The following is a 26,467-nucleotide window of genomic DNA, read 5'->3' on the forward strand; positions in this document are numbered from 1 at the left end:
AATTACATCTGAAATCTGTCAGGGTGAGGACCAGTTAAACCCAAGTATTGCATTTATGGTAAAGGCTGTGGCCATAAGACACTGCCTGTGATCACGTGCAATGACACCAATGTTTTCCAGCAGGTTTAAAATACAGACTGCATCAGGGAACCTAAAAACAGTGCATGGTGCCACTCAGCATTGGTGACCCTGAGGGATCAGGAGTACACCATGTCATAAGGGCAGAGCTTCTCACACAGCATTGATAGGTACACAGGTATTATCAGCTCCAAGCTGAATCTCAACACTTAATGAAAGAAAACAAAAAGCAACAACTCCTCTCCATTTACTTTCACAAATATTAACAAACAGGTCAAGTCCAAGGTGATGATTCATTTATGGCATTGATTTGACATGCAATATAATGAATCCCACCATGAGGGTGGCTTAAAATCATGTCTTTTGAGATCTGTTTATAGAAATTATAAAGTTTGAATTCCTTTTTGCAGCTTGCCATTTAAAATACCTGCTTTTATTTTGGTCACAGTACCCAGCTTCTCTTTGCAATTGTGAATTGCTTTTAAAGAATCTCCACATTATAGAAACACAAGGTTATTGGAAAATGCTCTGATCTCATAAGCCAGTTAACTCCTAGAAGTTAACAATAATTCTCGCTCAATTTCAAATAAAGTTCTTTATACTGTATCTGGCTACTTTATACCATCCGGATAAAATTTGTGATGCTAAAAAGAAAAAGAAAAACAAACATAAGAAGAAAATCAGTGCAATAATTAAAATTATGATTTTTCATATCCAGACAGAGTGAGGTCCCATGCTTTTAATTCAAACAGCTTTTGGGCTAGCAGGTCTACAGCAGTGTGTAAGAGGAGAGCCTTACTTTGCAAGGCTGCCCAGTAAATGCATTCCAGACACTGCTCTTCCTACCAGCTTATGCAAGATACTGATGGATGGTTATTACACAGTAGATGTAGGAATAAAGGACTTCTGCACATATCCAGCAGCTCCTATAATGACATAGCTTCAAGCGCTGTAAATATTGGTCCAACACCCAGTGTTTTAACAGGCTGTTAAAGGTACTGATTACACAACAGATTACTTCAGATACCCTTGAGATTCATATCATCTAACAAGATATGAGGTGCTGAGGGGAGGAGGGGCAGGGTTTACACAGTGATGTGCTGCTCTATAGGGGCTATTGAGAGATTTGGTGATATAAAGACTGAGTGTCTTTACAGATCATTCAATGAGAGCCTCAAAAGGTATTCTGTAACTTTATGCATATACAAATATTTGCAGATCTTTTAAAGATCAAGGCTGTTGTTATCAGTTTACGTGGTATATATTGGCATTATCCAGTGTGACCTCAGGAAAGCCGATGCTCTGCAGCGGTAATGCAATGGTATGTTCAGCTCTGCTGGATCTCCATAGAGTGGGCCTGGAATGCATTGGTGAACAATACCCAGGACTGCACAGAGCAAAGAATGAAGGGCAGCAGAGTTTGATAACCACATTAAAGCACTACCAACATCTGTTCAAGCCAAAGACAACACTATCTCGAGGAATTAACCTTCTGAACCACTTAATCATTAACCTCAGCAGAGAGAAAGTTAGACAAGAGCCTATTTGTCAGTAGCCCCTCAGAGAGATGCTGCCAGCAATATTTTACTGAGAACAGCGTGAGAAGGGCTTGCCCAGCTTTATAAATTTTAAACACAGAATATATTTGTGTGGGAAACAAGGAGAAAATAGATGTAAATAAACAGCTGATCCTACCTTGAAGCCTTCATTCATTTATCCTGTTTAAAGTGGCTTGACTGGATTGTTCTGCATTGTGTAACATTTCCTCTAAACAAGCAGAGATGCTTCAGTTCTGACTCAGAAATATTCCTGTTTGTGAAAAGATTTACAATGGATGGGATGTTACAGTTTTAAGCTTGCACTCATGTCCTCAAGTTTTCTACTGAAAACCAAATCAGGGACTATTGTTTTGCAAGAAGCAGCAGAGCTAGAGAAGCAAAGTAGTTTTGTTTAATAATTATTTGTCTATATATACTGCTTGACATGTGAGGTCGCCCATTAAATTATTCTGCTATAATCTGGCTGAATGCCTTTCTTTCACATGGTTACGGTTATTACAAATCTAGTTTCTTCTGGTTTTGATTTTGTTTTTCAAAGGAGGAAAGGCTTTAGCTTCTTCAAACTACAGCACCTCAGATTTGTAGCAAAATTGTGGCTGACAGTTTATTTCTCTGGACCTCATGTAATCATTTACCAACAGGGTGTAAAACACTGCCACCTAAGAATGATGCTGTTTAACACCCACTTTGCACCAACCTCAGTGGCCACACAAGGTGTAGGACAATGCATAATAAGGGCCCATATGTCTGCTTAGATATTGCCACAGTCAGAGGGGGGCAGAAAGAAGAAAGAAAGAAAGAAAAAGGTTGGGAAAATGACTGACTAAAGGGCTGCAATCAGCAATCTGTTCCAAGCCAAGAGCTGTATAACAAAATTGGGTTAGCCCAGGAATGGCCCAAGGTCTCCACCATCAGTACATGAAACAGCAACCAAGTTGCGAGGGAAAAACTACTTGATTTAAGTATGTTGGATGACCTGAATAAGCTGGAAGAGTGGGCTGTCAAGAACCTTATGCAGTTCAACAAAGACAAATGTAAAGTCTTGCACCTGGAAAACATAATATAAGAACGCAGCACAGGCTGGGATCTACTTGATTTGGAACAGCGCTGTGGAAAGGGTTCTGGTGGATAAAGAGCTCAATATGAGTGAAGAGTGTGCACCTGTGACAAAGCCAACAGGATGCTGGGTTACATCAAGGGCATCACTAGCTGAGATGAAGATCTCATTATCCTACTTGGAGCTTGTCAGGCCACACTTGGAATGCTGTGTTCAGTTTTGGTCCCCACTCTACAGAAAATATGTGGACAGGATGGAGAGGGTGCAGAGAAGGGCCACAAAGATGATTAAAGGACTGGAAAGTCTACAAATGAGGTAAGGCTGAGAGAACTGGGTTTGATCAACCTTAAGAAAAGAAGGCTCACGGGAGACTTTATCACCATGTTCAAGTATTTAAAAAGTAGTTACAAAGAAGATGGAGACTCACTTTTTACAAGGAGTCACATGGAAATTATGGATAATGGGCATAAGTTACTCTCAAGGACAATCCAGTTGGACAGAAGATTACGATTTTTCTCTATGAGAATAATCAACCATTGTAATAATTTTCCCAGGGTACTGGTGGATTTCCCAATATTGGACCCTTAAGATTTGTCTGGACAGGGTGTTGGGACATCCCATCCATGTTATGCTTTGCCTAGAAAGGTTGGACAAGATGTTCCTTGAGGTCCCTTCCAACCTGGAATTCTGTGGTTCTATATTGGCCCAGTGACAAACTGATCCCTACTGCCCACATGGGGGGGCTCCTGTCTATTACTGCTTGAACTACCCTACTTAAAGGATAATTATGATGTTGGGGGGAAAAGGGATCGTCTAACACCACATAACGATGAAGGAAGATCTCAGCCACCTGCTATTATTTTTGGTTAGCTTTCTGTTGGTCAGAAAGTTGAACTGACTCAGTACAAAAACTCATGTATATCAAGGGCAGCACCACACAACCAAGGACAGAGACACACTCACACAGCAGCAAGACTTTAAATCAGCTCAAACCACAGTGTATAACTACCTTTATGCATTTGTTTACAAAGCAGACCAGTAAATTCAGCAAAAAATGATTAATAATGCTGAGTTTTCAATAAATGATACAATATTATCACCCTTGGTAGAAAAGCCATGGTTGAATGGTCATAGAAACTGAATTACCCACTCACAGTAGGGTTTTGACTGAACAAAGTGTGAACTGCACCTGGTCTTTGAGGTACCATTCCTGCCTGTCTTCCCTTACCTGCACCTGTCCAGACAAAAGACAGAGATACTCCAGTCCAACAATAATATACATGTTACATTAGGCATTAATTATGCCCCCCCGAGCCCACCTGACCATAATGCTTTCAGTGCAATTAGTGGTGTGCTGACAAAAAAGGAAGGCATAACAATTGCCTACTTTTGAAACAGTAACAGCTAAACAGTGTTATTTCACCAAAGATGGTCATATTTACAAACACACTGGGAAGATGCTCCCCTGGACAAGGCATCTTAAGGGACCATTCCTCAGGCAATTAATTTCTCCAACGGGATAATTCATCATAGTCTATTTTCCCACAAATTGATTTCTCAGGGTTTATCATGGTAATTTAATCCCTACTACTAACTATTGGTGCTCTTCAAAGGCTGAGCTACATAACTGGTTTTTAAACCACTGTCTGCTCAGAAGACTAAACTGGAGCAGCAGACAAGGCACTTCCCTTTCACTTAGGTCTCTAAGCTCATTAATGTGGATAATTAATTGGAGCTTTGTAGCCCTCCCTTTGTACACCAACAACAAGCAAGTCACAGTAACTGTACTATCCCCCCTCACCTGAGCACTCTTGCACAGACACCTGCTGCTCATAATTAAGATCCATTGCCCAAATTTACATATCCTGATTTCTATCACTCAGCTCCTAGAGACAAAGGAAAGCATTTACTGCAGGGAAATGACAGCTCAAATTATGCTTCTCATGTACGGCTTGCAGGGCAGCTGCTTATGCTAAAAGGCTCTGACATGAAACACCAGAATGTTTCTATTTAAAAAATATATGTTTGGATTGAATTTAAAGAAAAGCACATGGTGATTTCCCCGTTAGGGGGATAATAGTCTTTTCATTAGATAACAAGTGTCAAAAGATGCCATAAACTTCACAGCAGGCTTTATTAAAGCACAGCGCTGCACAGAGCTCAGCAGTGAACTTGTGGAGTCCCCCCCTTCCCTTCCTGAGCTATTCAAGTGTGTGCATCTGGTTTAGGAAGAGCAGACGTCTCACAAACCAAGCAGTGAGGACCTTACCTCAACTCACCAGTGAAGAAGAGGCTGACCCTTGCATCCACAATTCAGCAAGGCTGATATGGCACAGGGGAGAGAGAGCTACTGGAAAGTCAGTTGGCGGCCTTTGGAAATACAGTCAAAACTGTCAGATATTCCTATGCAGAGGAAACAGAGTATGCAGCTCCTACTGATACTTCAGAGAGAGGCAACTTCTCATGTGCACACCTTTATTGCACAGGTAATACCAGCTATTACCCACTTCTCAGCTTTTGGAGTGATGCTAATAGCCAGAATGAACTCCTGGTAACAGCTGAAGTTGCTCCTCACTACATTTTTCCTCCAGGTTTATCAGCTTGCTGCAATGCCCCAGGGCAGGATTCAGCTTTCATTGGAAGTGTTTTAGAGTCCTTACTGGGTTTAAATCAGTCATCCAGATGATTAAAATTATTCTAAATCTGATTTACGTACATAGCAAATGAGGGCTAACCCAGAACAACTACCAGGGCAGAACTTCAGTGTCAGTGGGATTTAGATTCACAGAACTGACAGCTTCTGTCAGTTCATTTCCAAACCTGGAATTCACATTCAAAGATGCTTTCAGCTCATGTTCAAGAGAAGGAATTAAATTAAAATTATGAATAGGAAACAGAGTGAATATGGAGAGCCACAGGGGACTTCAGTACAAATACCGATGTATAGTGTTAATCCAGAGCGATCTGCAGGAAGTCCAAGGGGTAGTGGTGCAAAGCCACAGCAACAGAGAGCATGATCCAGATGAGTGTCTCTCCTTAGCTGAGGACCAAGAAGAAAAGTGGACTTTCATTCCTACTTCATTGCTTGCTCTGTGTTTTACTTACATTTTTACGTGAACTAATCTAAAAAGAGATGGCTACACTTCTTAAAGCGCTGTCTCCAAATTCTCCCAGTTCTGCTCAGAAAAATAGGGTGGCATTCAAGACAGATGACTCTTGAAAGTCTCAGAGGGTGTCTCTGAGATTCTTTCCACATGCTCCTTTTGGACATATTTTTCCATTCACCTTTTCCTAATGAAAAAAGAAAAACAACAGCTCTGTGTAAGATGCATTTTGTGTTTCCTGAACTTTGAAACGGATAATGCTTGTTGTTGGAGTTAGGATGATAAGATAGATACACCTGATGATCCAGCTTGACAGCTCTTTTCAAGGACGAAAGCAAACATCCACTTCGTGGCATCTGAAAAGCAAAGTTCCACAATGAGTTTCTTTAAGGAAATGCAAAAAAGTTCTAACAAAGTTACTGAAAATCATCACTGTTTCTGACTAAAATAAAATGATGGATATTTGATTGCTTACTTTTAAGAAAAACAGAGAAGAAACTAATATCTAATGGAATTAACAGCTACCAAACTTCATTAAAAAATTAAGAGACTTCAGAACTAGACATGAAAATAGCGCATTATTCCTTGTCTGAGACATAACTTCAGAGTACATCCATAGGCGTACCTGTTCAGCAGCCTGTGGCAAATGAAACAGACAAAGAAAAACATTTCACCGGGAGTCATTAATTGAATTAATTAACCTAGTGACATTGTCATAAGAAGAATTTATCTGGTAACCAGCGGGAGCAGATCTCCAATCATTTCACCATGGCTTCTTCCACAGATTAACAGTCGCACAAGCCCCTGGCAGCTGGCTATTAACATTGCAAATTATCAGAAATTAATTAGAGAAATGCTGTGCACCCATGTGGATATTTTTGTTTTTAAGTAAAGATTATGAAGCCAATAGCTCATCTGATGACTTATTGAAAGAAAACTTCATTGTTTAGCTAAATAGGTTGCAGCATGGCTTTCTAATGGAAGAAAGAAAAAAAGGCAGGGGGGGAATTTACACCAAACCTTAGTAACAAAAGCCAAACACTTGTAAACAGGAATTAAACAATACACTCTGAAAACAGGGACATACACAAATTAATTCAGAAAGATCTATTTTTTAATTTTGAGAATAAAAGTAATTCCATTTGCATACTTCTCAGAATAATTAAGTTACAGCTTTAACCTATTAAGCTGGGATTCAACTATTCAGAAGTACTTCTGGAAGATAGCTTTGTTCAGCTGGGTAGTAGTCACTATATCACACATGAAAAACAGAACTTTAAGGAAACTGATAGAACAATTATTTTCTGCAGCCTCTTGTCAGGGTAACACGCAATGTAACCATAGCATTTTGGAAAGACTCCATTTGATGCTACAGGACTTCTTAGGGAGTACTCAAGGACTTGTCTAAAATAAAGTCTCAATCATGTGATTTAAACAAAAAGAGAACAGATCAATTCTCATTAATGAGTTTCAACTGTCCTCTTCAAAACGTTTTTTACTTGCACCTGACAGCGCTGTATTTGTATGTTTTCTGTTTAAATGGATAAATGGACTTGGAAAACTCCAGGAAGGAGTTTTTAAACATGCAGAACTGATACTTTACAACAAATTGGGAAGTGTAATGTATTTTTATTTGATGGCTGTGCTTTTGGAGGAGTGGGGTTTATAGAATGCAAGCAATAACAAATTTAGCCCAAGAATGCACAGATTCAAATCACACATTGCTGCTGTAAAAGAGGTGAGGGGGGAAAGAAAAAAGGAGAAAAGAAACATTAGAGTGATGACTATGTTTCTTTGAGGATGTATGGAAACACAGAGGGTCAGACGGGAAGTTGCTGACACTCAATACTGAGTCTCTGAGAAGGCAATTGCAGGTTTGAAATAATATCTTGTAAGAGACCCCAAGGGAAACATGACTGGCCAGGTTATCATTCCAGGCTAATGTGATATTCTTCCCATCAGGAGCTGCAGGCTCACAGTCTCAGGTTTCCAGTCCCTGGGGGAAGATGAGGCTGTGAGGGTCTTTCTGAGGACAAGGAAACCCTGTGAGCTGGGAAGGGGCCTCCTGCTGTGGGTATGGATGCGGAGCTGTCCAAACACAGACAGGCAGTGCAAGGAGAAAGAATAGGTGATGCTCTCCACTCTCTTAGTGAAAGCCAAGATATCCCACAACTAAGGGGCCCTGGCTCTACCTGGGCCAAACTCCCTAATCACAGTCAGGGCATGTCACAGACCAAACCATTCATTATTCTTGGCTGAAAATAAAAACCTTAATTTATGAGAAAATGGAGGTTTCCAATGTTACATTCTGTATAGGAACAAAGTCCACATCATAGAAACTCCTATAAAAGCGCAATGCGCTGTATCAATGCCTTACCAAAAAAAGGCAGGGATATTCAGAGCCAATCCATTGGTAAATCAACCAGCTGCCAACTTTTCTTATTCCTTGCTTGTCCAGCTAGCTGGTGGGTTACTTCCACACCAGGTATGGAGCTAGGAAATGTGCTTATGTACAGGTAGCTGAAAAGTCTTGCTATGGAAGGCATGCAATGTGTAGAAACATGAAGCTCTGACACCAACAACTTCCAGTGCTACTAAAGCAGTCTTAAAACACTGTTATTTTCTAGTATATTCCCATGGTCTTGCTAGTGGATGTACAGTTACTTCTTAACATGTGTACTGTTCTAATTTTAAACAGCTGCTTCTCTTCCTATGCTTGACAGGAGGCTTAGGGAATAAATACTGCAGAAGCAAAATAAAAGCCATCGTCTTGAAAGCTGATACTTCACCTAGACTCAGTTTCTTGTTTCTTGAGAAGCTGCTTTATCACAGCATGAATTTTACTGTTGCATGGCACAAGTCGTCAACTCAGGGACTTACAATTAAGCTCCTAAATCCACATTTAAGAAACAAAAAAGCAAAGAGGTTTTAAATGTTTATTTCTCATTGCCTAGCTGTAGAAGCCTGAACTTTATACCTTTGTATCTATGTATTATACCTTTATATTTTCCTGCCTATAAACTCTTGCCTGCTTAACTCCACTGAGAAATAATGAGGTGGTGGGAAAAGGCTGCAAGGAATAAGATACCTAAATAGACAGACACTATAACCTGAGCACTTAATTATGGGATAGTTGTCTTGGAACCTGAAAATTTCTACTATAAACCTCTTCAATTTTGTATTACTGACTACCGTAAACATTAAAATAATGAAGAGACAACTTGCCTAAACTCTTTAGGTAATTTTTACTATTAGATCTTATGGTGTTTGAATACTTACAGATCTTACAGGACTGCCATAATGTCAAAACTACATAACGCTTATAAACCAGTTTTTGAATATAACCATCAAATATTAGTAAAGAAAGAGAACGCCATTGCTAAAACAAGTTGTAGCAGAACTCCTCTTAGCACAAACTTGTTGGACCTTTCCAAATGTGCAGTCTTTCAGGAGAACTGAAAAGCACAATCAGTATAAGCATGAGTACAAGGATTTACAATATTTTCTGTGCAACTGTGTGCACTGATGCCAAGGCAAAGAAGCAGTGGAAGAAGGCTTTGTTTCATCCTGAGAATAACTTTAGAAGCCCTGTGAAAATTTTGTGTGTCATATCCTGAGCAGGATATTGAGCCAGAAGTGATGAACTCTACTATAAGAGGAGACTTTTTCCTTAGGTCTATGAAACTCCTGGTTTTATAGCTTTTAGGATTCTTGTGCCAGAGCTGTCTTGTGTACTTTCAAGTAGAAGAAACCTTCAGCATGTATGATGTGCTGTCATATAAAGTTACATAGGTATCTAATTTCTTTTGTGGGTCTCATCAAAAGCCCACATACATACATGTACATGCGTGATGCCCCTACATTACAAAGAGAAATAATGTTCCCAAAGGCTTCCACTGTGAAAATACTGCAGGAGCGCTTTCTGTATAAGTTTTATTGTGCTCAGATGACAATAGCTTGTATTTTTTCTACATCAGAAAATCTTTTCATGCATTTTCCCTCCCCCTACCCATTATAAAACATATGTTCCTCAGTGCGATGTAAAACAAAACATGGAAAAATACAGCAGCTTTAACCAGAATTATCAGAAAAACATGGTTTTTGTTTTCTTGCACTTTCCTGGGTGACTTGTCATGTCAAATAGTGTCAGTCACATCTGATTAGGTGACTTTATGACTCCAAGACATAAAGCTACATGACTGATGCACCTCGATGCAATGCATGGCAAGATGACTCACCCTCTGGGAAACTTAAAACAAGGCACTTTACAAAAAGCTTAACCCTTAATGCTCAGGTTCAAATTCCGCTAGCATGCTTCCATCACAGTGATATTATAGAAGGTGACCATTGAGTCAAAGGTGTGAAGAAGCAGCATGGCTTTTCAGAAAATGAACTGATTTAGTAGAAGTTCTAAAAAATGTTGGTGCGTTTTTGACTTGGTATAAACATACCAAACAGTGGCTCAGCATCCCTTATAAAAATTGCTTTCAGTAAAATACTTATTTTTTTATAAATCTAGAATATTTTGATCAAGATTCACATGGAATAAATAGGATAGAAAAATTTTTATATAATTTGTCCAGCCTTCCAGTTTGCACAATCATGTGTACAGGTCACACATTGAATCTCTAAGCTGAAGAATTATTAACAATGGTCTTGTGCACCTGCAAATACTGAAGCACTGTAAGTGAAGTAACAGATCACAGAGTAACAATTTGCAAGTCATCATGGTTCTACCATGGCATTTTTTGCACCTAAATGAGATGTTTTAGTAAAATATTAATTGGCTGATGAAAAACTGGGGAGGAGGTCACATTAATTGCCACCTATGGTTATTTCCCTCTGATAAGACAGAGATGCTTTGAGATTTTTTTTTTTAAGAGGAACATTTTTCACAAGACTTTTAAAGTAATTTGCTATTTACCTTATCCAGGAAGAGAGACACACAAAGCAATATACACATGATATTACTCATCACAGATTTCTGCTTTTTTTTTTACAATAGCTAGTCCAGGTATCTACTTAAATATAATCTAACAACACAAAAATAATTGTGCTGCATTAAAGTAACACAGGTGCTCTATCTGTACACAGTAACACATTTCAACATGAGTTATTACCATATCATAAGGTAATATTATTTTCTTGCATTACATGATCATTAGATCTCCAAAAACCACTGTTTATCTGCAGAATCTTCATTTTTAGCTATTTTATCTATTTAAAAATAATGTCCCAGTAAAGAAAATGGAACAGGTTGTAATGATATTATTTTGAGAAATTCATTACTATGTATGGAAATATTAAATGATGTGGCGTCCAAACAAACAAGTAAGAAATACTACAGCAGCAACGACTGTCTTAGAGCTCATGGTGAGCCATGAACACCATCCATCTCCCACTTTGGACCATCCTGTGAACTTTGAGAGGTTGAACCTCTTACTTGCTAAGAAATATCTCCCAGGAAGTTCAAACAACAGAACACCTACTAAAGGCAGAAGGTAGTAACAAGGAAGGCATCAGCCCAAAGCTAATCAGCATCAGTCTATCTACAACTTACACTGTCAGACTAACTCAAAATCAAAAGTTTGTGTGCCAGTGGTTGATACAAAGTGTTAGTACAGGATGTTTTATGGATGACATCTTGATTAACAAACCAGAGCAATAAAAACCTAAAATTCCATACATTACATGGATTAAAAGCTGGTTAAATTATAGGTTGCCATATGTAATTATAAATAGGAATCATATTTAACAACTGTTTCAAGTATAGTCCCTAAGGGTCTGTTCTCTGCTACTGAACATTTCCACCAATGACTTGGGGAAAAAAAACAAATATGAAAACATTACTGAGAAAGAATCCAGATTGAGGGAAAGAAGACTAGACCAGTAAAACAAAGTAAACTGGATGGCTCAGTAAACTATGCACAGTGAGAAGATACACATATATATATAGTCAAATGTAAAAATCACAAACCTGGAAGTGAAGTATGAAGGCCTCAATAACAGGCTGAGGAATCTATCCAGGGGACAGCCGACTCTGGAGAAAAAAAATCTGTGGGACTGTGGATGAAAGTTAGTTTCCTGCACAATAAAGTAACCAAGGGGGCCAGTGTAATCTTGGGGTACATAAGCAGCAGAATCTTGAGGGGCAGCAGGCTGTATTATGTTTTTACGTGGTATTGGTGCTGTCATTCCTGAAATCTGCTCACAGTTCTGGCATTTACAATTAAAAAATGATACTGGAGAATCCGAGTCCAGAGGAGAGGGAATTGAATCAGTAAAAGGCAGGAAAACATGCTTTGTGTTGAAAGACTTAAGGGCTCAATCTATTTAGCCTCTTTCAAAAAAGACAATCTCACTCAATCATAGCCCCTACACAGTACAAAAGGAAAAGAAATCTGACAGCTGATGCTGCTGCAGTTTAGACAGAAGATGCAGTGGCTGTATGTCGAAACTCTATAAATTCACATTAACTACAAAGTTCCACTTTCACTCCAAAGTTGAGACGGTAGAAGAATAAAGTAAGTGCAGAGAATGTGTGCTTTCAGCATAATCAGAGAACTGTGCATGAATGGTTCTGTAAAGATGGTATTCCAGCTGAAGCACAAGCACTGACCTTGGAGCAACAATTCATACAGGAGTCACATTGCTTAGGTTATTTAGGAAGTTAAGTTAGACGACCACAGTCATCCCTGTTGACCTTCAAATACATGACAATAGCTGAAGATTAGACACTAAGTGTGGAAGAAAAATAATACTCACATTCAAGAGAGCTACCCAGTATAAACCGCTCTAAGAACCATCTTTAGTGGGCATGCTATTGACCATGAACTTCAGTTTGTCCCTTACAGCTGTGAGTTGCTAAAAAATCCTAAGACAACTGGCAAAATATTTTCACCTCTACATGAGCTGCATAAAAGGCTCAAGAACAATTGTTCTCAGTGAGGAGGAAACCAGAATAGGAGAATCTTACTAACCTTGCACTACTGATTAGCTTCACTCAGCTAAAACAGTAGTAAATGCTGATGGACTATTGCCTATTACTGCTAGTCAAGGCTGCTGTGTGCATTGGTGTAGAAGAGACCAGTGACACTTCACTGAAAAGAGGAAATTTATAAATCTATTTGCTGAAGTTTCATTCAGTTATTAAAATTCAATCCAGCTTTTTAAACTGCAGAATTTATTTGTCTTCACTAAGAGGAAGGATTGCAAACCAACCACTAGTAGCTTTTACTTGGATTGATTCTGTTATTTGAACATGAGAGGCGACTCGGAATTACCCCAGCATCATGCTATCTGTGTTATTAAAACCTTCTATAGACTTACGATATTTGAAAGGAGACTCTGATATATTCAACTGTTCATTACTTCACTATATCACTCTTATTTGCTTGCATTCTTAAGCTAGGAATAGGAAGAGTGAGATGCTGTAAGCAGGCAGGCTCCTACACAATTGCAGCTTGAGTGCAAAAAGACACTGCATGATAAATTCCCACCTGCACCACTCTTATCTTCTTCCCATTTCTTGTGCCCTCTCCCACTCACCTGGAACTGAACACTTCCCCTGTGTTTTATCTTATCTTGAAAACAAGGAAATGCCACGAGTTACATGTCAATATGACCTCTGTGAACTGGGAAAAAGCTGTCTAATGTAATGCCTTGTGGCTCCATTAAACCAACTAAAGATGCATCTTGAATTCTGGCAGCGTTGAGAAAAGAAAAGATGCTTCAGGCTGTGAGTTTAAAAAATGTAAAGAGAGTAGAAATAAAGACTTGCTCTTCTGCTCAGATGTCCTTCTTAAGATGAGTTTACACAGGAGTTTCCCAAAATTAGCCTTAAACTCTGTTTTTCCATTTATTGAGTACATTCACTTTGTATATATTTGTATATTGAAAATGTTAGCATTTTAGGCAAGCTGAAATTTAACTGGGAAAATGGAAGTAACCTCTAACAAAGCGGTTAGGAATTTTCTTTCGATAGTTTAGGAATCAATGAAAGAATATGCAAGATGAAACATTTGTATTTATGCGATTCCTTTTCCCTTATCAATGTACAGATTCCTTGCCCATAGAAGACTAGGAACTGAATTTTTCCTTTAGCTTTCTTCTTATACTTCCATATCATGTACTTTCTGACCTGAAAATTTAATGTACATGGAATACTCTTTTAGATCAAAGCAGATCCTTATAGTTTCAATTCTTCACTAGGTTCCCTTCCCACATTGACCACAGCAAGCAGATCCAATGTGGAGGAACAAAGGCAGAATGGTGGCTTTCTCTGAGGATTTATGAAACGGTCGTGCAGTCCCTGGACTGTGCAGAAAAAATAAATACAAATTAAAGAGCTGGTTTGAATATCCCACACTTCTGCAGTTGCACGTACCTGTGAGTGGAATCAGCACCCAAAAAATGCTGTCTCAAGCCAGGGATGACAAAGTTTAAGGAGCACTAAGCATCCAGATGAAATCTCTGATTTACATCCATATTTGCCAGGAAGGATCCAAGTTTTCTAATGCTGTGGAAGTAAAAAAGTCACTACCTACTATAATATTAAACTAAGTAAAGTCAAAGAGACCTTAAAAACTTCAGAAGGTCTTTGGAGAATGGAGGAAGACAATGTTCCTGCATGAGTCTTCCCATACTGATATCCAGACTTGATCTGAAGACAAATGACATTAAATATATGCCAACTATATTTATATGTATTCACTGAACAAATGAATGCAGAGACCTTTTTCCACCCATAACTGTTGCAGCAGTATACACTTTTTTGGGTGGAGATGTCATCTAACTAAATAGATAATCTGATATGACCTTTAGTATGGGCATTTATATAATCTCACATACATCAGACCATTTTTTTGCCCTTCAGGGCCCTACAGAGGAAAACCTGTAGCAAATGCTTACTGTGGCATGTTTGGTCCCCGACTATACCAGTGTAACAATACTGGGTTTTAGGAAAACAGTGTAATTTCTGGGTGCACATAGTGCATCAGTGTCAGAGCAAGATTTGATAGAAAATTACCTTTAATTACCTTCAACTTTCATTTTCTTTGATTTCAGGCTGTCTCTTATAGGAAAATCACCAGGAAAAAAAAAAAAGAGCATAATGTACCAGAGGTACTTACAGTTTACCTGAAAACGGTTTGTTTTTTTTTAATTTCCACACCACTGGTGAGATAAAGAAGCTGCTTTCCTGTGGGCCTGTCTGACTGTAGAGGGGATCTGTAGTCATTTTTTAGCTGCATCTGGAGATACCTGATCTTGGATGAAAAGAACTGGTGAACTTTTGATAACTACTTTGCTGAGATGAAGGCTGAAGACCTGCCCTCAGGTGTGACAACAAGATACTCTGTAGATATCCCACAGAAATACAGATACTGCTCCATGAGACGACATTAAACTAGAATTACATTTCACTAGCTTCACTGTCAGGCCAGGGGAAGAGTAAAATCTTTGCTACCCTAAATCCAGAGGGACAGCACTAGCAAGTTCCCCACCTCATCCTGTCTGTACAACGTAACTCTCTTAAGAGAGCAGAAGACAGTGCTTTTTCTACAGCCAGGATGCTGCAACTGCTAGTAAGGGAATTAATAACTTCTTCATGAAAGGCTGCTGAGATGAAGCTCATCTGCTTGTAAAAGAACTCAGATCAACCTGTCACTAGCTACGATCACTACATCTGGTCCTGGACATCACTCCCAAATGGTGCCACATTACGTACAGACAGCTATAAAGTGTTCACCACCACAGCTTAGCTTTCTGAGTGTTAGCAGGAGCTGTCACTGGGCACTTCTGGCCTGGCTGGTCTGCATCCTGTCTTAATGCTATTTACTCATGGTCCTGCTATGAGTGTTATCAGACGTGCACAGCCTAGTGGGCAGCCGCTGTGTATTGCTCTCTTCAGCACTTCAGGTTTGAAAAGGAAAGATGTGAAAAGAAGTGGAATAGTAAGAAAATGCAGTGTACTGTAACAGCAAAACCAACACAAACTCTTGCAGCAACTGACTGCTTTTTGGCATTGCACCTAATTCAGACATTTTCTCTGAACAATAAGAGGTTAACGATCACAATAAGTCAGTTGGAAAAGAAGTGTTTAATTAATCCACCAAACCTTATCTGTTAGCAGATAAGTGGGAACCAGATTAAGGAGATCACTAAAAGACAGGTAGCATAGATAAGAGCAGAAAAAAAGCAGATGTCATGTTTTCTCTTCCTCTGGAGTAACACAGCAGCAAGGACATAGAAGCAACAAATTTGAGACAACTTTTTTACTAAAAGAAAGGGATTCTCAGCTCAGAGTCTCAATCAAATGCTCCATTTCTTACACGTTCACCAACACTTTCCAAAATGACCTAGTTTGCACCAGATGTGTGCAAAAAAATTGACATGAAAGGTTACAGATGGTGCAAAACACTACCAGCAAGAAAGAATTACAAGATTTTCTGTATTCCCTCACTGTTTGAAGTTAAAATTTAACTATTTTTCACACTACAGAGTTAGTAATTACTATTTCTGCCCTCTAAAACAAAGCACGTAAATTATCTCTCATAAAACTACAATCTGTGAAGGATCATTGGTCTGAGAAAAATATCTAAATGTTTCTATACCATCAGTAGAAACAAAGCAAGACTGTAACTCTTCTGTATTACAACTTTTCATATATTCCAAAAAAATCTTTTGAAATAGAAGAATACATATCAGCACATATTTTAATACGAAATCTCAAAAGAATATGAAATGCATTTAGCTCCTCCACAGAATGAGTAATTTGAACAACATTTACTGTGATAGAAAATGTGGGTATTACTTCCCTCTTCTCCCCCACACCACACACAAAAGGATATGTTTTGAGAAAATTACTTTAATATTGATATTCTTCTTGTAATAGAGTCCTTGTTACTAAAGCAGGACTCAGAGCACAAGTAGCACATTACTGGGGCTGGGAGGTGAAGGCAGATTGATGTTTAACTTTGTCATATGCTTTGTAAACTGGAAGAATGGAAATCCAAACCAAAAATCAGGAAATGCTATTACTGGTAATAGAGAAAGGTGCCGGCATGACGAGCCTCTTGTGTGGGAACAGTCATGAGGGAGCAATGCTGCAGGAGTTTAGTAATCCAGGGCTAGTCCCAGGGGCAGCATGCAGTTCTCAGATCTGCTTCTCATTCACAATGTGGGCAGAGGGGAAAGGAGACCTTGGGATACAGCAGGTTGTCCCAAACAGCAGGCTTTTTGCACTGGTCAGTGAGGAAGGGCAGGAGAGGAATGAAGCATTTGTCCAGCTAGGAGAAGAGTAGGTGGAGGCTATTACAATCATCATTCTGAAATTATTATTTGACAGTGTTGTAACCCACCTGCACTGTTTATCCCACATGTGCCTGGGATTGCGTTGAGTCAAAGAGAATCCAGTGGCAAAAAGATGGTAACCCCTTGCCTGACCCAAGTGAACCTTTAGAGTGGTCCTTCCCTGTCAGTGCTGCAGAGCATTCAGTGGACTCTACTTATAGTACATGTAATAATACCAAAGGACACTTTCATGCTCTTGGGAAAACAGCCTTTTTCACATTCCCCTTACTCATTGCACACCATCTACTATCAGCCTCCAGTTCTGCTTACTGACTCCTGCACACTGATTTCAGTGGACTTTTGCTGAGAGAAACAGGAGTTTAAGGAGCTTAACACTGTGAACCACTGTGTTTGCCTTCTGTTGTATTAAAATGTCTTCAGTGAAGTTGAAGGTTTCAAGAAATTACAGTTTCCCCTAGAAAAGGTGAATCACCAGAGGTGAACAACAGAGGGGAAGTTCCATAGCTTAGCAAGGTTTCATATTAATCCATTCAACGATCTGTCACCACAAACCACAGTGCCCAGACATACCAGGGAACAGTAATAACTGTCTTTCTAAGTGTGAAAACTGCACCTATCCTCAAGAAACAGGCAATACACTCCTGTGCTATTTCAGATTTCAGCTTAATGTAATCAGATACAGAACCCAACATCTGTTGGATGAGCTACTCGCATAGGATTATACAAAGCAAGCATCACATTCAGGGGACTGCTTTAAACTACAGCCTCCAGTGTTCTCTACTTCTCTTTATGCTCTTCTGTTTCTGAACCATGGTACTTACCATGTGCTGTGTGTGATGCTCAGTATTGCATTCACTGAAGTCTTTATTTCTGGCAAAAACTGACATATGCTTCTAGCTCTTACTGCTTAGTAAGTTGTGCAAGACAGACAGAAGCCAATCTAACAAGTACAAAGCTATTTAAAAGACCTTATCTGCAATTAGGAAACAAAGATAGAAAAAAACCTGGGTTTTATCAAACCAAATTAATACTGGATTTTCCCAATCCTTTATTCATAGAATTGGGCTTACAACAGACTGCTGTTGACTTCGTGTCTGGAAAGGTTTGGGGATGACTGCCTGATAACACTAGTCTTCCAAAGCAGTGTTTTGATGTCTGTTGCTGAGGGCCATTTTTATCATTGTGGCCCTGTAAATACATGCATGTAAAGCATCTAAACCATTAGAAACATTTTGTTCAGAAATACTGCATATGTGATCCACCATCTCATCCAGAAATCACTTCCTCGTCATCAGTACTGTCTTTGCATTGCAATTATTTATTTCAGTGTTTCCTACATGTAGGAACAATCTTGCCTGTACTGCAAGTCTCAAACACCATCTACCCAGTGGTACCAGGCTGTCTAGATATTCCTCTTTCTCAGGATCCAGTAATTGGTACATATTGTTCAACTGCTTAATGGATCTACAACACCTGTATCTCTACATCCTTGCCTATATTTGGGTATATTCCCCCATTATATTCACTTCTGGGGTAGTCGTTGTTTCGAATTTAAGGAAAGGGGAGAAACATGTAACCTGGGACATGTTGCTTAGAAGATTATACCACTGACAAGTGGCATGATAATATGTGCCTCCAGAATGAAAACTGAGCGGAGCTGACAGCCATAGCATTCTATAGGTCATGAATTTTAATGAGTCTAGAGTCTTTTAAAAAGTTCAGTATAACTACACCACCATTTCCTTTGCTTATATATTCTTGGCATTTATTTCACCAGGGATATAAGATAGTTAAACAGTATTTTTTTGGTTAAGACTTCATCTTGTCCCCTTACTACTTGCTGCTGTGCAATTAATTCAACTAAATCATTTAGGAATATTGCAATATATAGCTACGAGGAGAAACGAATACTCTTTCTGAATTTCAGGACATAGTTTAAGAGCATCCTTTCTGGCTCATCCTATGCAAAACTCCTACTGAAATCTCAGGGAAAGGAATGCAAGATAGGACACTTGGAACTTTTCATTGTTCAAAAAAGATCCCTTAAGCAAATACAATGTGAATTTCCAGTAAGTGATAAACTTCCTCTTTGGCTGACGTCATTCAGCCTTTTTATTCTTGTTGCTTAGTCAGGATTCTCTAACCACAGATTTTAAGTGTCTCACCTAACGTTTTCACAGATGTGGTTATCCATGAGGGCACTATTCATAATGACCAGTTTAAACCAGAGTAACAAAGATGTCAGGAAATCACACAGCACAATTACTGTATTTTGAAAAGCCTCTGATTTTCTGCAGGAAACCTACGAATTCCTAAGAGGGCACTTATTTGGTAAGGTTAATGTTTATCACATTTTGAGAACCAAATCTGCCTTAATTCATTAATCTGAAATAATTAAGACAATAGCTGCCTATATCTAAAGTCCAAATATGAATGAATGAAACAACTTTTAAAAATCACTGAATTTTCATTACAATCAGCAGAAGGATTCTTGCTTCTCTGAACATTAGAAAATCTGAGAATGGAATCATTTTCCCAGATCCACACTTAGAAACCTAAATTTAAGTGATTTTGTAATACCTCGAAATACAGCTCACTGATTTAGGAATCAAACTACACTTACATTGTTACTTTTAAGTACAACTTTAAAGTTTTGGGTTTTTTTAAGTCAGGGAAAATACAAGTAAAAATCTTTTTATTCTGTTCTAGCTCTTCTATTGCTCTCATCACAGTGTCAAACTGGAAATGAATAAGGAGAATAATTTCCCACATCTATCCAGATGGAAAACACCGTAACAATCTGAAAATACCACAAGCAAATTAATGCCTTCATTTTGTCCTGGGTTTGGAAGGGTTTTTGACTACTGCTGATAATATTCAGTATCAAAATCTAAAGTTTATTTTACAAAGTGTAGCCCTTGCAAGACCTACATACTCTACACTAAGGTGCAACAATTTCACCTGCTAGTAAATGCTGTGGCACTTAGGTTTTGATAGACAAAACCAAGAAAGCAGTTCACGAAGCCAAGTGTCTTCATGTTTGTAACTGTCATTCAAGGCCCACAGATAAGAACAAAACAACCCATTACACCTGTGGGGAATCTGGATCTGCAATTAGACCTACAGAGATAAAAATGCTTCCTTTTGAACAAGGCACATTATTTCAATTTCAAACTTCTCAACATACTGTGATTCACATTGTGAACATGGTCTGGTATCGACCCAGCAGAGAAAGTCCTGAGTCATAAATAGGATTCCTGAGAGCTAAAATAGTAGCCATAAATTCTGATCATAGCCACATAACATTATCCTAATAACCTGGCCTAAAGCAAGACATCAGTATCTTACTGAAACAGTAATCACTTTACCTGGAAATGTGTGCTCATCTCAGCTTTAAATTTTCCATCATTTAAAATACTTCATCTTTGCACTTGGTTCATGGCAACTGTTGTTTCACTTTCTAATTTTTATCACTTCTGAAAGCTATGAAGAAAACCTCCTGCCTGAGAAAGTAAAATAAACCAACACTGGCATTCAGAAGTGAGTTCTATTTCTGTTAGAAAGGGCAGAGCTGGTGATATCATACAATTATATATTAAAGATAAATCTGGTCCACAGAAAGGGAATATATAACTTGAAAAATATTTTTACCTTAAAAAAAAAATCTATTAATGTAGGGAAAATATTTTTGTTAAGGTTTACAAATCCAGCTTGCTTGCATTTACATATTACTTGTAATGAATCACTAAAAGGATTAGGAAGGCAGTCAATCAACTAAGAGGAAAAGCAAAGTTTATGCAGACTATTTTTAGATTTGCAAGCCCTATCACGAGGAGGCTCCTGGCTCTCACAACAGCCAGAAAGCCCCACAGTTTTGCAAATAAGCCATGATCTAGATATATTTTCAGGATGACTATTTCTCTCCAGCTTTGTAGAGAAAATCAATATCTTGTTTTCAGATGTGTAAATGTAGTCGTCTCTCTAAAGTGCCCCGGTCAGTTTACCACACGTTCAGCAGCTGCTTCTTTCCAGGCTATCCCACGATTCCCAGCCTATGAGGATTGACAAGGCAATGATAAACTAATGTGCCCCCTCAGCTCTGTGCGCAGCCCATTGTTCCGGCAGCTGAGACCCTCTGCTTCTATTTGCTTTCTCCCACATACATTATTCAACAGCCCAGGAAAAGGCCAAGAACCTCTTTCATTCAGGAATTCTGTATTAAAATAATCAATTTCAAACTGAAGCGGGGAAAGGAGCCTTGCTACAGGCAAGGCCTATTAAATAAGCCACCAGCCTCTGCCATTTGCATTGGAATCATGCTGTCATGAGGTAATATATTATTATATTTCTTATCCATAAAAGGAAGAAGAAACCCAAGAATACTTTCCCCTCTTTCTCAACAAAAACATTAATTATAGCAACACCTTCCTGATGTCATATTTTGGCACTATTTCCAGTGTAAGCACCTCATTTATGAGGGTCTGTATAATAGACTACATTGGATACAACTTGATTTAGAAAGTCTTAGGGAGGAAAAGAGATTTATAGTTCCACAATAGACAAACTGAATGTTAAAAATAGCTAAAACCACTTTTTCTGAGTGTTTTAACAGAGAATGCAAAATCCATTGTTCTATGCAAATGATTTCCTGGCATTAGCAGATATTCAACTGTGCCAAAAAGATGCTCAACACTGTTAAGTCATAAACTGCACGACATTCAAGCGCAGAATTTCTCCTTACAGCGCTACCAGAAAGGGAATGCAAGAATAAAGGCAGGATAAGTCATTACTGTTGCATGTCACGATTTTTTTCTATGGCACATTTAGGGAACATAAGACCACCACCTTCAGAAACAGTGAAAAGTGTCACTTCTACAGTGAAAGAGCAGTGATCTCTTGCACAAAATCCTGCACAGAGGCACTGTTTTTTATGGTATTAATTGGGTCAATTTATCGGGGCCAGTTCTGTTCACTCATCAGTTATACTATCTTACTGCACTGGTGGGTTTTCAGCCTAACTTCCCTCCCTCTTTTCTGAAGTCATCCACATTTACGACAGCAGTATTTTTAATTCATCCACTCTTGACATCTTGTAGGTAAATTATGTAAAAGAAATACTGTGTCAACAGTAAGAAAGGATGGAAAAATTCAGACCAGTGGCCATGGGAGTTAATGAGAGCATCTTACTGCCTTCAAATGGTATTGACCACTGGCCCCTTCTGTATTCATGTTTTGTCTTCTTTTCTACTTGAGATATCATATTGGTTCCTTGTTATGAATGCTCCACCCATTATTTGACATTTCTGTTAACCAAGTATTGTCAGTATTGCTTAAAAATTATTGAAACCTGGTAAGACTTTGGTCAGAAAAACATTATACAGTTAAACCTCAGCAGCAGCAGCATCAACCTAGTAAGCACAGGGGTGGTGAGTGACTAATTAAAGCTGGTTGCGGACAAGCTCTGCTCAACTTCATTAAGGGTAAAAGCTGCACCAACAGCCTCATAGTTTCTGCCCAGTGTCTTGGCTGTGATGTCAAACAAAGTGTAAAACTCCAGATGCTGCTTTCAAAAGCCCGAACTTTCATCTCAGAGGGGCATAGCAAAATAAAGGAATTTGCCCCATTCTGATAGCAGACAGGATTTTTTACCAGTCTGTTCTGATGCTGGCACTGAATCTGGACATTTAGAGACTGCTATTCTGACAGGAAAATCCAAATGTTTGAAGTTGGAAACACAATCTAAATTGGAAAAGGTTAAATGCACTGGGATTTGTGCTCATGGGTCACTTCCAAGCTCAAAATGCTCAGTGAGTGAATAAAACATTCCAGAAAGTGCCGTGTACAGCATGAAGCATCCAGCTTCAATAAGCAGATGATTTTTTGCCAGCTGATGAGCAGTGCCACAAAACTATTCACACTTTTGTTTTGCACTCTGGAGGGTTTAATTTCATAACTCTGCAAGAAATGTGCATGAGACTCACCTAGAGATGAGCCAGTAAAGCACTTCATTGTGTCCAGATTTTCCATGGTATGAGCATACTGAACCCTCATATTTTCACTGTGCAAAACAAACCAATCCCTCCTGCTTAGTATTTGTAGTTGTGAGGATAGGAAATCATTCATATGACAGCAGTCAGGTGCTACCTGCTTTGGTGGGGAGTAAGAGAGTGGAACTTTGGATTCTAAACCTTTGCACAAACTACTCCTTTGGCAGAACTGAGAGCAAATGGTAAGGAGGGAGTACAACCAAGTCAGACCAAGATGAAGACTGCTCCAAGTCCCTTCCCCTACACTGAGTCACAATTTCAGTGGGAAGAAAACTTGGGAGCACAAGCAGGAAGGCTTGTGGCAGACTGACCTAGTCTATGCTGCTGAAGCCTGCACCTGCTCCATGGGCGAGGCTATGATGCCAGGTCTAGTAACACAGACATAGCCTAGCACTTGTAAGGTGTGTGTCTATCTCTCAAGACAAGTTTATTTTCTCAAAGCCTGTCTTTAAAAGACTTATACTCAAATTTACCATGGCTTTTCTGTCAATCACCCCTTGAAGATATTTGTACATCTTATTTTTATTCTAAAAGAGCCTCAGAAATTGTAGACGTCATGCTTCTTTTCAAAGCGCTGCTATTGAACCTAGTTACTCACTACCATTAAATCTCTACAATTAATATTGTCTAAAATACAGAAGCAACCTCAAAATGTTTCTAACATAAAGACATTTCCCCAGCACAGTTGGTCCACTGACCTGTATGTAGTTTCTAGCAATAGTTGGTAGCTATTCTGACAGTAGCTTCCATACAGAATTTGAATTTTAGAAAACCTCCAAATTAAACCAACCAGTGTAATTATATAACTGGGGGTAGGAAAAACCTTATGAAGTGAGGCTGTCTGCCTTGCACAGCTAGCTCAGGGCTTAAAAGAATGAGGTATCTTGTAACGTGTGCCAAAATCTTGTGGCCGCTGTAAAACAAACTCTACTTTTCATTTTCTTCTAATGGACTGATTTGAAATGCATGCTGATTAAAAAAAAAAAAAAAAAAGAAAAAAAAAAAGAATAGAGTTCAAGACTCCATGCAGGCAAACTATGCAGTTTGAAAAAGTTCTTTTTCAGAGATATGTTTACCTTTTATAAGCGTCTCACTAAGCTAAATGCTTTAGTAACTGCGGGCAGCTTCAGTTACTCATTATTAGATCTTTGATGTAATTCTTCTCCAGCATTCAGCATGTGAATTTATTCTGCAATTTGCACTCAATGCTTGTAGTAAACCCAACATGTACAAGACGCTGTCAACATTTATCTGCTGCTTTACACATGCCCAGAGCACAGCAAAGGGAAAGCAGCAAGCATTTGTATTTCTCAACTCAAAACAAGGTACATTCACTTGACACAGTGCAGGATAAAAGAGTAAGAAGCAGAGATGAAAAACTAAACAGCAAATAAAAGAGGAAGGAAAGGATAAGATACAAAAAAAAAAAAAAGAAAAAAGAAAGAAAAAGAAAAAGAGAAAAAAAAATAAAAAAAATAAAAACCCCACCAATTTAAAATAGAAAGATAAAATAGAATGCAGGATCAAAGAGAGAAAGAAATCAAAATCTTAAAAATAAACTCAGATCTGTAACATTCTGAGTGTTCCCAGGAACAAGCAGAGCTCCCACTGCTACTAAGAGGAACCCAGAGGTAGCCAAAAGGCAGGTCTGACCACTGCCAACCTGGATGACTGCAAACACCACAGCAGGCAAAGGCAATAATTCACACTGAGTCCCCTGCTAGTCTCAGCTCCGTTCTGAACATATAAACAAAAAGTAAGACAGGAACAATTGCCTGCCAATGGGCATGCACAAACTTACACAGAGAAAGAAACTTGATTCTCAGAGCTCTAAAAGATGGTGAAATTGCACAGAAAATGTCCAGGTATCTCTGCAGTATAATGAAAAACAGTCTGGTAAAGTCAGGAGAACATCACAGAATGAGTAATTCAAAGGATAAGCCATATGGGTCCTGTCTAACTGTGGTTAGCTCAAAGCACACACTTTCCCCTCGGAAATTGATACACCTGTAGTAAAAACCCTAATGGAGATGTACAGGTTCCTTTTGGATTTATGGAAAAATGCTGACATGTTATTTCTAGAAGGTAAAAGCAAATATGTATCTTTGGAAAATCTCACCGATTTCAAATTCCAAGATTTTTTACTTTTTTGTTATTCATGGTGACAAAGGTTTTGGACTCTGATAATTCTTTTGCTAGCAGAAATTTCATTTTTATTCCTATTATTTCTTCCTTCCTTAACAAAGAGATTTTTAGGAAAGGAAGAAATAAAGATATAAATCCTATGCACTGAGCTTGCAGATGAGTTGAATCGCTAATTACCTCTTACAGACCAATCCCATAAGGTGCCAAATCCTGCTAAAGTCATCCAGCAGCACTGGGACTGGATGGTGCCCAGCACTTTGTCCAGAAGATCCTTGCCAGTACTGAAATGAGCTGCATTGCAATATTGCATACTTGCTACTATAACTGATCCAGAGAAGGGCTGTGTCCTCAGCAATGATTACCTCTCATTGGGAAGCGAGAGCACTTGGCAAGATCCAGCCTTAAAGCTGTCTGGCACATTATCCTATTTCATAGAGTGATTTATTTGAAATGAAAGCATATGGATAGCAAGTGGTACAATAGCGCTAACGTTAGGTGATGCACCCATCATACATGAGAAGAAACGTGGTCTCTCCAAGCTGAAGGTAGCACTGTATATGCTTCTGTCAATACGATCCTACACACACTCCTGATGAGCACATTTTGAGCTGCCATTATCATTAGTGGGAGGGGGATGGGGGATGTCCACATCTCTACGTGTTTTCTGTGCTAATCTGAGAGCTGGACCAAATCCCAGTACTTGGGTCACTTGTACACAGGGTTCTCATTGTGAATCAGGGGTAAAATGGCAGCCTCTCAGTTGTGCTTTGAAACTATGCATTTTTTAAAACTTGTGTATGCATAAGCCTCTTATTTAATGAATGACTCCCTTTGTATTTACATGTTCCACCATCCACAGAACAAATAGGGTTTAGTCGTTTGAGAATAAAAACTTCTAGTCCTAGAGGGAAAGAAGGGAAAGGGAAAAAATAGTTGCAGCTATTTTGTGGAAGTGGTAAAAAAAAATAATCAATTAGCCTCTTAGTTTTAGATCTTACCTGACCTTCAAATCATCCTGTGGACACAAATGTATCCTTTCTTAAGTTACATATTCCACAGCATCAATCAGGAAAACCTATCTGATTTATACGTAACTGAAACATATTGGTTTCGATGCAGCTGAATGCAGATCAAAAGTGGTCAGAAAAGTTATTTTGGGCTGCT

This window comes from Pezoporus flaviventris, unplaced genomic scaffold (genome assembly GCF_033815535.1).
Source record: "Pezoporus flaviventris isolate CSIRO_AGI_PZ_B2104156 unplaced genomic scaffold, CSIRO_AGI_Pfla_v1 ptg000005l, whole genome shotgun sequence".
NCBI lineage: Eukaryota > Metazoa > Chordata > Aves > Psittaciformes > Psittacidae > Pezoporus > Pezoporus flaviventris.